At 40.3% G+C, this 11,717-nt stretch overlaps 1 protein-coding gene across 5 annotated transcripts in view; it reads left to right on the top strand.

Moving 5' to 3' along the window:
- The first annotated feature begins 4,108 nt into the window (after window positions 1-4,108).
- The window catches only part of BAZ2B (bromodomain adjacent to zinc finger domain 2B), a 110,022-nt gene continuing 102,413 nt past the window's right edge, over window positions 4,109-11,717 (top strand). For 4 of the 5 annotated variants that reach the window (XM_088168492.1, XM_088168491.1, XM_014890610.2 and 1 more), the window contains exon 1: window positions 4,109-4,224. The gene's annotated coding sequence lies outside the window, so the exon portion shown is untranslated. Of the gene's footprint in view, window positions 4,225-5,100; window positions 5,280-11,717 lie in introns of those variants that run through there. The other variant, XM_088168482.1, reaches the window with a different exon arrangement.

Genomic DNA, 11,717 nt, shown 5'->3' with positions numbered 1-11,717 from the left:
AGCGTGGTAGTATAACCTCTGCAAAGGCTGACAATAAACCTCCCAAACACTGAGCAAATTCAGCAAAAAGGCTTTGCAAAATTTTTGAACACAGTGTTTTAGAAAACAGATTGCACATCCCAATTTAATGATCTATTCATGTTTTTATGAAAATTAACCTTTTAATTTTTTTTATTTATAGCATTCATTAAATGCTAACTATTTCAACCCTTCATCAGGGGATGGACTAGCCCTACTAGCTTGTAAAGATGTTGTTATTTTTGATTGATGGTAACTTTCTGCTGGTCCTTACAGCATGGCCAATCTGTTCGAATATGTTTTATGATAATAAAATGCATGCTTCGCAAACAGTGCACAGGACACCTGTTAACAAAAGTACATAACATAGTTTCTAGTCCATAGTGAATACTGCATAGCCTTTTAAAATACGTTGAAAGACTTTTTGTTTGTTTAGGTGTATAAGAAGGTCTGTCTAGAACAGATCCTGTTACAAGATCAGAGTTTGGAAATGTTGTGTGAGTATTAGCTTTAGTGTAGGCTCACAAGCTGCTGGATTGCTACAAATGAAGGGCTGTAAACCTGTGCTCCTAGCCTGTGAGTAGAGGTGCAGAAGAGAAAAACCTCTTAAACTGTTTGTGCCTCTGGAGAGATCATTATAGTGAACTCTACCTCTGTGGTCCCACAGGAATTTTGGGTTTGACCTTCCAGACATTTATGTATGGTATGTAAATGGCTCTTGTGACATCAGTGTAATTATTCAAATGTGAGGTTACAAGTTTGTAAATACGGTGCTTATTTTACTCTTTTTTCTCCCTATTCAGCAGTTAAGATTATGAATGCACTGGTGAGTGCAGCTAGTTAAAAAATTATAATGATAGGGTCAAAAAGCATAGCAGAAAATACTAAGGGATCTTCAAAACTCTGGCATGGTGTATTTTTTAAATGGTATTTATGCTGGAAGCCTGAAAAGAATGCAAAGGCTAACTGTATTTGTAATTAATTCATCATGAAAAGGAAGCAAAAGAAAAAAGAATCCTGTTCATGTAGTATATGTGCTGTAGTTTGAATTTGCATTTTTTAAAATTGAGAATTACAGCTTTCATACTGCCTCAGGGAGAACAGCCAAATTTGAAAGCTAGGGACCTTTCTGATGTAATAGTTAATCACTTTAAATGCATCAGTAACATCCACTAACAACAGCTTCTGTTGAATAAGCATATTAAAACAAAGGAATTGTTATAAGTTTTTAAAACCTTAGTAAGTTTTGCAGTAGTAAAACTGGTTTGTTTGTGACTAGTGGAAAAACTACAACTTTTAAAACATATTTGAGTGCAGACTATAAAATACTATATAGCTACCTAAGACTATATTAAATATTTGACCAAAAGCCAAATAAATATTCAGTACAATGAGAAAGATATTGTTCATATTTTGATGACAAATAGAACCCAGTGGTGTAAATTTGGATAGTTGACGGAACTTTGTGAAGAGAAGTATGTGTTGGGACCTGTTGGGTTCTGTGCTCACGTTGATTAAATTCTGTCCTGCTGAGCATTACAGAAAAAAAGATTACATAATATTGTCCGAACATGTGTGGACACACACATTTATGGAGCTGGGGAATTCCAGCTTGGGAATTCTCTCCAGGCCTGGATTTCTCCTGACTCTCAGCTCCATTCCCAGGCTGACAAGCTGACTGCAGCTTCAGTTAGGGAGGAGTCTCCCAGGGTGAGAACACGGTGACAAACAGAGTGGAATTCATCACCAACATTAACCCCTGGTGTCTTTGCCGTGGGACACATCCTGAGGTGCTGTCCCAGGGATGTTTTTCCCAATTGTCCCATGAGCTCCTGTCCTGTCCTGGCTGCACTGACACACTTTAAATACAAATTGTCCATACAATAAATTGGCCTTTTTTCCCCAAAGAGCTCCGTGGGTGTTGCTGTCCTTTCTCTCTCTTTGCAGCGCAGTAACCACAAACATGCACACATTTTTATTTGCCACAAGATACTATAATTCCTCCTGCTAACAACAAAAATATATTTACAATGGTTAGAGACATTGTAATGATAAAATTTCTATTACTATAATTTATTTTAAATATTACAAGCAGCATTATTAAATATGCACCAAAAATCCAGTAAATTTGATAGTGAATTATCTAAATCCATTGTTTCTTTCCCCTTATAAAATTCTGTTATCTCATGAGTGACAGTGTTGTTGCATTGCAAAATGTGTGAGCTTTTCAGGAATTACACTGAGCAAAGCAGCTGTTTATTGTATCTATACTAGTTCTTACCCCACACTCTTTTTTTAGACCATTATTAGTAAATTTTGAGGTTAGAGAGGTACTGACCCAATCAAACATGTACAGAGCTCAGCCTCTGAGTTAATTAAATGTGGTTTAATACCATATTATAAGGAAATCATTGTCCTTATTACAGTTATTAGGTAGTTAGTCAAATTATAGCTTCAAAGGAATGCAGAGCATGAAGAATTTGGGACTAAATTATGCATTTGAACCTTAGGCCAGCTTTTACTGTTGAGACAGTTTGCTGCTAAAAGAAATTGTGTGTCATTGAAATTAAATGCCTTTCTGGGGATGGAAGCTTCCATTTTTTTAATGAAATTACCGAGTGTGGTGTAGTGAAATGATTAAAATCTGTATTCCGGGAATGTGGTGGACCAAAAAAAAAATCAATAGATGCTAGGAAACCTTTGCTGCTGGATGTGAATCCTTGGAATGAAATAGCCTGGTACAAAAATAATACTTAAAAACATATCAGCGCATTAATGTATTTAGCATGAGTCTCACGAGACATCATCCTCACTAATTTTTAGCATAAATTTTACTGTGTAATGAGAAGCTTTCTTTTCTCATATCCATATTAGGCAGTGTTTTTGCCCTTCCCCCAATGCTCCTGCACTGCAATCATTGTGCTTGCACTTATTATGTTACAAATGACCGAGGTAAGGCTGACATTCTCCTTGCATGCAAAAAGAGCTAGTCTGCCAGGCTTTTTTTTTTCCTAATGAAGCAGCTTTGTGAAATCTCCCCATGTGTTAATACTAATGAAGATCCTCCAGCTCAATTAAAATCGCAGCCAGTGGCTTAAGAGGAAACGGAAGACAATGGCATCTTTCTGCTTGCGCATATTTCTTTATGCACAGATCGACTTCATTTAGAAATATTGTTGATTTTTTTAAATGCTTATATGTAGTATGTAATAAGGTTAACAAGTTGTACATATTCTTGAATTCTGCAAGTATGTTTTTACCGACTCATACTGAAATCACTTGGATTTTCTTCATTGCACTATGGTTTAACTTTATATGCTATGGCTTGTAGGGAACAGTTATTGGGCTTTTGCCGTGTGCTTTAACCCTGCTTGAGTCTGAGACTATGCCAAAGAAAAATGGAAAAAAAATTAGGAGGATACCGTGTGTGTAGTGTGAAGGGTTGGTGTAGGGAAGCACAGCTTTTAATTTTCTACAAATAACGTCTATGGGTTGTTTCAGGCAAGGCGAAGATGATTTGTATCTAAAACATGTATTTTTAATTTTAATTCTTGTGTCAATAGCTGACACTTCCCCTTGATTTTAATTTAATTCCGCCATCCTTGTTGCCTGCTTTACTTAAATTTAAATTTATGGAGTACTTTAAGAACTTAAAAGTTGAACGTTGCTTCTTTAAAATGTCTCGTCTTTTAGAAGTGGATCGCTTTTTTTTTTTTTTTTTTTTTTTTTTTCCCCCGTAGACGACAGTTGTTTATACCTCAGATTCTATCGTTGTTTTATCGACGTTTTTAACCTGACCTTAATCTGTAGGGTCTTAAGGTGGGCAACTTTGTTTCTCCCCCGAGCGATAAAGCCGTCACTGAAAAATGACCCAAGGCGGACTGGAACTGTCCGTGGCTGCGGACCACGGGCCGTTCAGAACTTTTCCCGGCCCGAGGGCGGGCGCGGGTCCCGCCGCGAGCTCCGCGATGCCGCCGCCCGTGACGTCACCGGGGGCGCGGGGTCCGCGACCCCCTCCAGGGTCCTGCCGGCTGGGGGCGGCCGCCGCGCGCGCCGCCGCCCGCGCGCGCCCCCGCCCGGCTCCGGGGAGCGCCGGGAAGGGCCGGCCCGGCGCGCGCGCCGCCCGCACCGCGGAGGGGAGAGAGAGAGAGAGCGGGAGAGCGAGAGCCGCGCACCCCGCGCACCGAGCGGCGGAGCTTCTCCCAGGTGAGCGGCTGCGGGGGGATGGCGTTCTGCCGCGCCGGGGCTCCCGAACCCGGGTAGCGCCCGCCTCGCCGGCCACGTCCCCGCCGGTGCGTATCGCCCCTTTGTTGTGTGGGGCCGAGCGCGAGTCCCGCTGCGGGGCCCTGCCCGGGCAGGGCTGCGGCCGGGAGGCGGAGCGGCTGCACGGAGGTGAGTCCCGGGGAAGGGCCGAGGCCGGAGTGTCTTCGGACGGGACCGGCCGTGTTCCGAGCGATTTTAAACTTTGCTCATGGCCGCACGCTCGTGCCTTGGCCGGGCGGCGCCGGTCACGTCTCTGCCGACGGACGCCCGCAGCCTCCGGGGCGGCGCGGCGGCTGCTAGCGGCCACCGGGCGGCTCTTTTGTGTGGCGCGGCGCGGTGCGGTACGGTACGGTACGCTCCGCTCCCGGCGGCCCTCCCGCACCGTTCCCCTCTTGGCGGCGGGCGCTGCCCCGCTCCCCTCGGTCGGGGCTGTCAGGGCGGGCGCGAGGCGGGGCCGCGCGGAGCGGCCGCGGGGCAGCGGCCGAAGCAGGCGCTGCCGCTGCTCGGGCGGCCCCCGGCCTCGGGCGGCCCCCGCTCGAGCAGGCGCTCCCTCCGCCCGCCCTCCCTCCCTTCCGCGGGGCGCGGCGCGGCCCGAGAGCGGGCGCCGCTCCGCACACCCTGCTCGCTGCGGGCCCCTCTGTCCGCGGCTTTGTGCGTGCCCCGTCCTTGCAAGGAGAAACAAGCAGCTGCAGCGCTGGGCCGAGTTGTTGAAATTTATCCCTTTGTGTATATTACAATATCCTCCATTTTTCTGCCCTCTAAACAACAAGCCTTTCGCCATCTTGGGCAAATTTTTATTCCAAAGTCTGACCGTCTCTTTTAGGAGGGAATGAGTAGAAAACCTGAAAGCGCTTCTGGATAAGCATCAAAGTTTAGGGAATGTTACAGGGACAGCTAGTGACGTCATATAAAGTTTAAGCGGATTTTTCTCCAAGACTCTGTGCTTTCCTCTGGAATTCCTGATCTAACGTGTTGTAAACCGCGCTTCCAAGAGAAAGGTGAGCATGCAGGTACAGGGGACACTGAATATGCTTCTTTATCCGGTGTCTGATTTCATATCAGAAAAACAATCGTGCCTCTCAACCGCCCCCCCCCCCTTTTTTTTCCTGCCCTAGCCTTTGTGTTTAATATGCAATGCTTAACAGTTGGGTTATTTTAAAAAAACACCCTTCAGTTACTATGTTAAATAACAAATTATCTGGAGATCTGCATTGGTTTTGTTTATAGCAAGTATTAATCTGATGTGAAGTTTTCATGGAACACTTGGTACAGGATCTTCTCTGGGAAATAAACAGTGTCTTCTTGGCCTGAGGAATACATCTCCATTTTTTAAATTACAGACTTGGAGGTATGTTTGGAAGCAACGAACTTATTAATGTATATTATTAAAAGGTTCCATCTGGAAAGTACCTATAAATATTACATGTAGTTTAGGTTATGTTCCAGGTACTGTATAATGTGTGTGGCTAAACATAGTAACTATACTAAACTCATTGAAAGAACCAAACCTACAACAGCCCCTTACGCAAAACCCAACAGCAAATCTCTTTTCCTCTGACTACAAGTTTTGCATCAGCTGTCGTGAAAGGCAGAACAATAAAAGGTACTGTTATAATTTGGTTCTCAATTGCTTTTTCTTTTTTTTTTTCCCCTGAAAGTTTTTCTGGTCACATGACTTAATGAAACGTGTAATTGGTAAGAAATAATTGTTGTAGCTAAAGTTTTGTTCTTCCATTCTTCTTTCTCTGCTTGTTTGACTTGCTGCATATTTAAAGTCGCACTATGGAGAGCATGAAACCACTTGTATATAATTCGCATTTTCTTTGGCCTCAGGATTGGGAAAAATACTGACAATAGTTAACATAGAAAGTAATAGGAATAGCTGTTTGTACATCAAGACTTTCTGTCCAAATCAGTATTGAATGCTGTACTTAAAGCAGCCTTAAGGTTATGTTAGAGCAGATGTCAGATGCTTGCTTTATTTTTCTTTCCTAAATGCATCAGAAGGTGTGGTTGGATTTGCTATTTCCTATCTGTGTGAATGCTGAGTAAATAAAAACATTTTAACAGTTGAAAGCATGTACAGCAGGTGACTCTAAATTATAAATACACTGAAGGTCTAGAAGATTGGATTGGTTATAGATGGTGAGCAACAGAGGATAAGTACTGTCTGAAAATGGCAGTATAGCTTTGACATCTCATAATAAACTACATACATGATTTGTCAAAATGCTGCAAAATCAGTAAAATGCATAATGTTAAGAAAATGGTAGCCAAGGTAATTTTTGTAAAGTATATATAGAGAAAGCACTAGGGATTGTTAAGAAATCTTCAGTGTTCAAGAAATTCTGTGTTCACTTCAAGCAGGTGATACTGGTTTAATCATAGGTCGTACCAATTCCTGTAAGCAAGGGGAGTATTCATATTAGGTTATGAAGAAGTTGTTCATAAACAGAATTCTTGGAAAAGTAAAAAAAAAATATTTCTTCAGAGGATCAGGTACTGTTTCCTTTTTGTTCCTGATCCAAAGTCTGTTCTTCATGGCACAGTATAAGATTTTGTGACTATTGCGTATTGAAAATAAACTGGAATTGTGATACCGTGTTCTAGTTCCACCGATTTTTGCAGTAGCCAGGAGGGGCATTGCCCGGAGCCAGTAGTTCTGACCACCTTACCTCTGTTAGTTGGGGCTGGGAAGGGCAGACAAGGCACTCTGCTCCTTTCGTGGAGAGAAGGCCTCTCTTTCAAGTGGACCTAGGGTATTGTTTCCGTGTGGCTCTTTGGACTCCTTGTAGTCTCTGTCATTGGTATTGTTGCTATTACTATTCGTTTTCTTATCTCACTGCTGTTTCCGGTAAATTGTTCTTATCTCAACCTTTGACCTTTACCTTTTGTGCCTCCAACTCTCCTCTCCATCCTGAAGAAGGGGAGGGAGCGAATGAGCAACACATGGTTTCAGTGAGACCACTGAATTGGAGAATATCGTTCCTAAACCATGATATACTGGTATTTCTCATCCAGATTATTTTCTTAAACTAAATTCCACTGTGCTGGGTTCCTTACAGGTCTGTGTTCCCACAGAAAGGTAGTTGTTTTTAGGATTCTTGTAGGTTGTCAATGCCATTGTAAATTTTTTTGAGTAGTATGAGAGGGGAAAAAGAACTAAATACATACTTCTTGCCTTTTGGTGAAAAATACTTGATTTTTCTTGAACATGTAAAAAAATGTTTTGCATTTTCAAAAGATAAACTAGCAGTATCTTTATATCATGGAGATAAAGAGCATTGGTTGACTGCTTTAGTATATTTGTTTAATCGTTATATTGATCTTATGTTAAGAAAGTTCTACAGGACTGGCTTTTTTTGTCTTTTTTGGGAGACACTTAAAATGCAAATAAGAAGGTAACAAGCCTTTCCTTCTAGGTCCTGTTGCCCTTTCTCATGTTTTCTTTGTTTGCACATTTATTGTAGAACTGCATTGTAAAGGAGCAGATGTTTTGCAAAACATCCCGATGTGTTGATTTTCTTATGGGAGTGCATAACTGTTCCTTCTGATGCATCGATTTGACAGCTGGTTGATTTCATGAAACTGCTAAGAAGCCATTAGTGGTGTCATTGAATTCAAATAGAACAGTCCCTCCCAGCTTGAACTGCAATTGTTAAGGTCTTTGTTGCTAATTTTTTGTTCCTATGCAAGACGTGGAATATCAGAAAAGTAGCAAATAAAATTAAGCTTGTGCACCCGGTCTCATATTCCAGAATAAGGGAAAGGAATAACTCACTGCTGTTAGGTCTATAATTTTCGTATAATTGCATATTTGGGAACAGGAGATCTTGACTGTTGGGAGGTATAACCAACAATGCAGTTTCCTACACCCTTCCTCCCCCCTCTCCCTCCAGCACATTAAGGATTTCACTGTACGAACACTCTGTGTTCAAATCCCTTCTCCCAGACTCTAATGTATAGGTATCTTTAAATAAAACTTAATAGTGTAAATAATGGTAGAATGCATTTTTTTACTTGGCTGGGTCTTTTTGGGTTTTTTTTTTTAATTTTTTTTTTAATAGTCTATTCTGTTAGAGTCTGAAGAGTGATACTTCGTGTTTTCATCACTTAGATAATTTGGCCCAAGGAAGATTCCCATAGTTACCAGTTTTCTCCCAAGTGTGGTTCAACTTCTGAGTTAATACTGTAGTTTTACTACAGTATATTCCGTGAATTATGACTTGCTACATTATAAACTCGTTTGTGGTGGTTAATTGTCACCACAAGGAACACTGAAACACTTGTCAAGGTTAGCAGTGATTTTTGTGATTGTTTGGTAGTTTATAACATTCTGAATGTAGACAAAATGTAGTAAGTATACGTTGGTCAATGTATTTTATAGAAACGAGAAGTTTGCATTGAAGAACATTATGCAGTATTTGGAATCTAGGTACAGATGATCTTCCCCACTGCATCACAGAAGGAAATGAAACATCCTTTTTTAAGCTGACATCTATGCTTTTAAAGACTTTTTGTTATACTACTACAACTTTACTTTAAAATTATTTTTACTGTAAATAGCAACAAACAAACCAACACGGAATCACGAGAAGATTTGTGTGAGGAAAACAGTAGGTTCTCATGAATTTTTTAGTTTGTCTTTCTTAGGACTTCATGAAAGCGAGACAGTATTAGTTTCACTGTTACCGAGATAAGGACTCTGGAAAGGTTTAGTCTTTTACCAGCATCACACGTAGTTGGTGGTAGAGGATGAAAAAGAGCTGTCTTCACTGACTTTAATCTGTAGTGCTGGGTAGTTGTTTCCTTGAAAACGGAAATGTGTGGTTTGTTAGTCTGCAGAGTAATTGCTACAGGCAGGTAAGCAGAATGCAGCACGTAGTCATTAAACAAAACTAGGACCGTGTATTATTCAGCCTCTGCACAAAGGCCAGGCAAGATGCAGTATTTTGCCATTCTTTTTTATCTTAATCGTACTATGTTAGGTGTGAAAAAGGTATGTAGAACATATAATCCAGTTAGCAGAGTTTCACCTATTAGCTGTGTTAAATTCTTATCCAAGTTCTTTAGTGTTTAAGCTCTTTACTGTCCTAAATTTACTGTTATATAGTGCCATGGTCTCTAGCCATTCCTTTTAAAGAAAAAAACAAATATACTTTGTTGAAGTCCAATACAGAAGTTCCTTTGAGATTTAAATGGAAATAAATAGTAAAAGTAGTCATTTTATGGTATCAATTAGATTTTTGTTTCTTTTTGGGAGAGGAAAAATTGTGATGTATTTTATTGTGGTATTAGCATTTCATGAGACACCAGGTGAAAGAAACTGTTGGACTGTGTGGAAGTCTTAACGCTTGTTTCAATTTTTTTTAAATGTAGCGATAAGGAACAAAGGATACAAGAGTTTTCCCAGCTTAGTTTAACAGAATTAATTTATGCATTTGACACAATTCCTAATACTAGTTCTTTCTCTTTTTGTAGAATATATTTCAGATCATTGGAAGAAAGACCAATATCAAAACAAGTATACATTTTAAAACCTTGCTTAGTGACAGATGATCTTTCAAACATAGTTTCTGAAAGTATGGACTTAGAAAAAGATGTGCTGGGCTTGTCAGTGTCATTTAATGTGAGTTCTCTCCCTTTACCTTGCTACCCAGGGCCTCCTGAATGTCTTGTTTTCTGTGTGTAAAAGACAGAAGACTCTTTTCACTTGATGTAGGTCAGGCATTGTAAAGAGCTGAATGGGTTAAGCCTTGGTAGTTTGCAAAAAGAGATTGCAGACATTTTTCTAGCTGCTAAGGGAGGAATCACCCCAAACCTGAACATTCAAACTACTAAAAATGTAAAGATAAAGTACCTGAGAAATTGTTTTACCTGATGGACTCTTCACATTAGTAATTAGTGGGACTGCTAAGTTTAAGTATTTGTCACTACTAATGTTTACAGTATAAAGCCTTGGGAAAGAAGGTAGATTTAAAAATAACACAGTGACTGTCTGATAATGCTGTTGTCTTTTTGGAGCCTCACCAAAACTTAGTTCTGCTCTAGAATTGTTGGAAAGGATAATGAAGAATTTTCATTTTTGAGTAATGATGAGTCCTACCTGTAAATTATAGGAAGTGTATGGTAGATCTTTGGGGTATTTAATACAGTAATTTAAAGGCACAAAATAATCTGCCTAGCTGTGCTTGAACTTGAACCTCAGTCCTGAGTCTGTTGGATGAGAAACTAAAACCTTGAAATCTTCTAGAGACTATTTTTTTCTTCACCAATGTTTTTGGATTGTGACCCTATTTATTAATCGATTTGTGTTAATGAGTTAATTTTTTTCTAATGCTGAAAGATTTTTTAATGAACAGTTCAGTACATTTTACCAGATGCCTATTTTAGAAGTGTGGTATGTAGTATCCAAGTATAATCAGGAATATAATCCCACAACTCCTTCCTCAGCCCTCAATCTTTCTACAACAGGAAACCAGTTGGACAAAAATTACTGCAGTGGTCCTTCGGTGCGCAGGGACGTAATTGTGTGGATTTTGCCCCATTTTTTGCTCTTGTACTTTTCCATAAGCATGCACTCATTAATCAAAGATACTGTACTGCTGAGGGCAGAGAGGTTCATCAAATTGGCAGCTAGTTTGGTGTAAAGAACAGTGTGCTGAAGCTCTTAACGTGCTAGGACATAAATAAATCTTACGTCTTTGTATGCAAACCCTGGAGGTTAATACTGTATAATTCAGTGTCCTATCTTTGTTTTTATGATGGATGTTTTAAAGTGTTTGAAGCTTGATGCAAGCCTTCAAGCAGGTCAGGACAGACAGGCTGATTGGCTGAATCGAAAGCTTGGCAAAGGGGCTAGTATGTCTGGTGTGGAGGTTTGTTTTTTTTTTTTTTGGCTTGGAGATCATTGTTGTATTGCCTGCGCTGTTGTAGGAGAGTTCTAAAGATTGACAACCCTTGCTGTGCGAATGGACTTAGTAATGAAATGCAAATAGTTTGATCCTGTTTGTTCCAAAGTTATACTGCTGTTTGTATGTATCCTTAACAGAGCTAACATGTGGAACAAGCAAACAACTACTACGATTTCCCTGTAAAAATGGTGCTGAGATTTGGCTTTAACATGAATTGGTTGCATACTCGTAATTTATGGAACAGCTGGTTACAACAAGTGCACAGTCGTTTGCAAGCTATTATAAACCCTTCTACTCACACATGGAGACTGTGCTTGGCCTTTTTTTAAATTGATCTACCTGCATTTGAAATCTGGGCGCTGCAGCCACAGAGGCTCTTCATTTTAGCTGTGCTTGCATCATAGAACAACCTCAGTATTAAATATTTCTTTTTAACGAAATGCTGAATAAAATGTTAAACTCTGAGATTTGAAGAAACAAGGTGTAAGGGTGAGCAGTGACATACATCTTGAACATGAAATC

Source organism: Sturnus vulgaris, chromosome 7 (assembly GCF_052056855.1).
Source record: "Sturnus vulgaris isolate bStuVul1 chromosome 7, bStuVul1.hap1, whole genome shotgun sequence".
Taxonomy (NCBI): Eukaryota; Metazoa; Chordata; class Aves; order Passeriformes; family Sturnidae; genus Sturnus; species Sturnus vulgaris.
The sequence above is the reverse complement of the archived record's forward strand: the minus strand, read 5'-3'. Positions and strand labels throughout refer to the sequence as shown.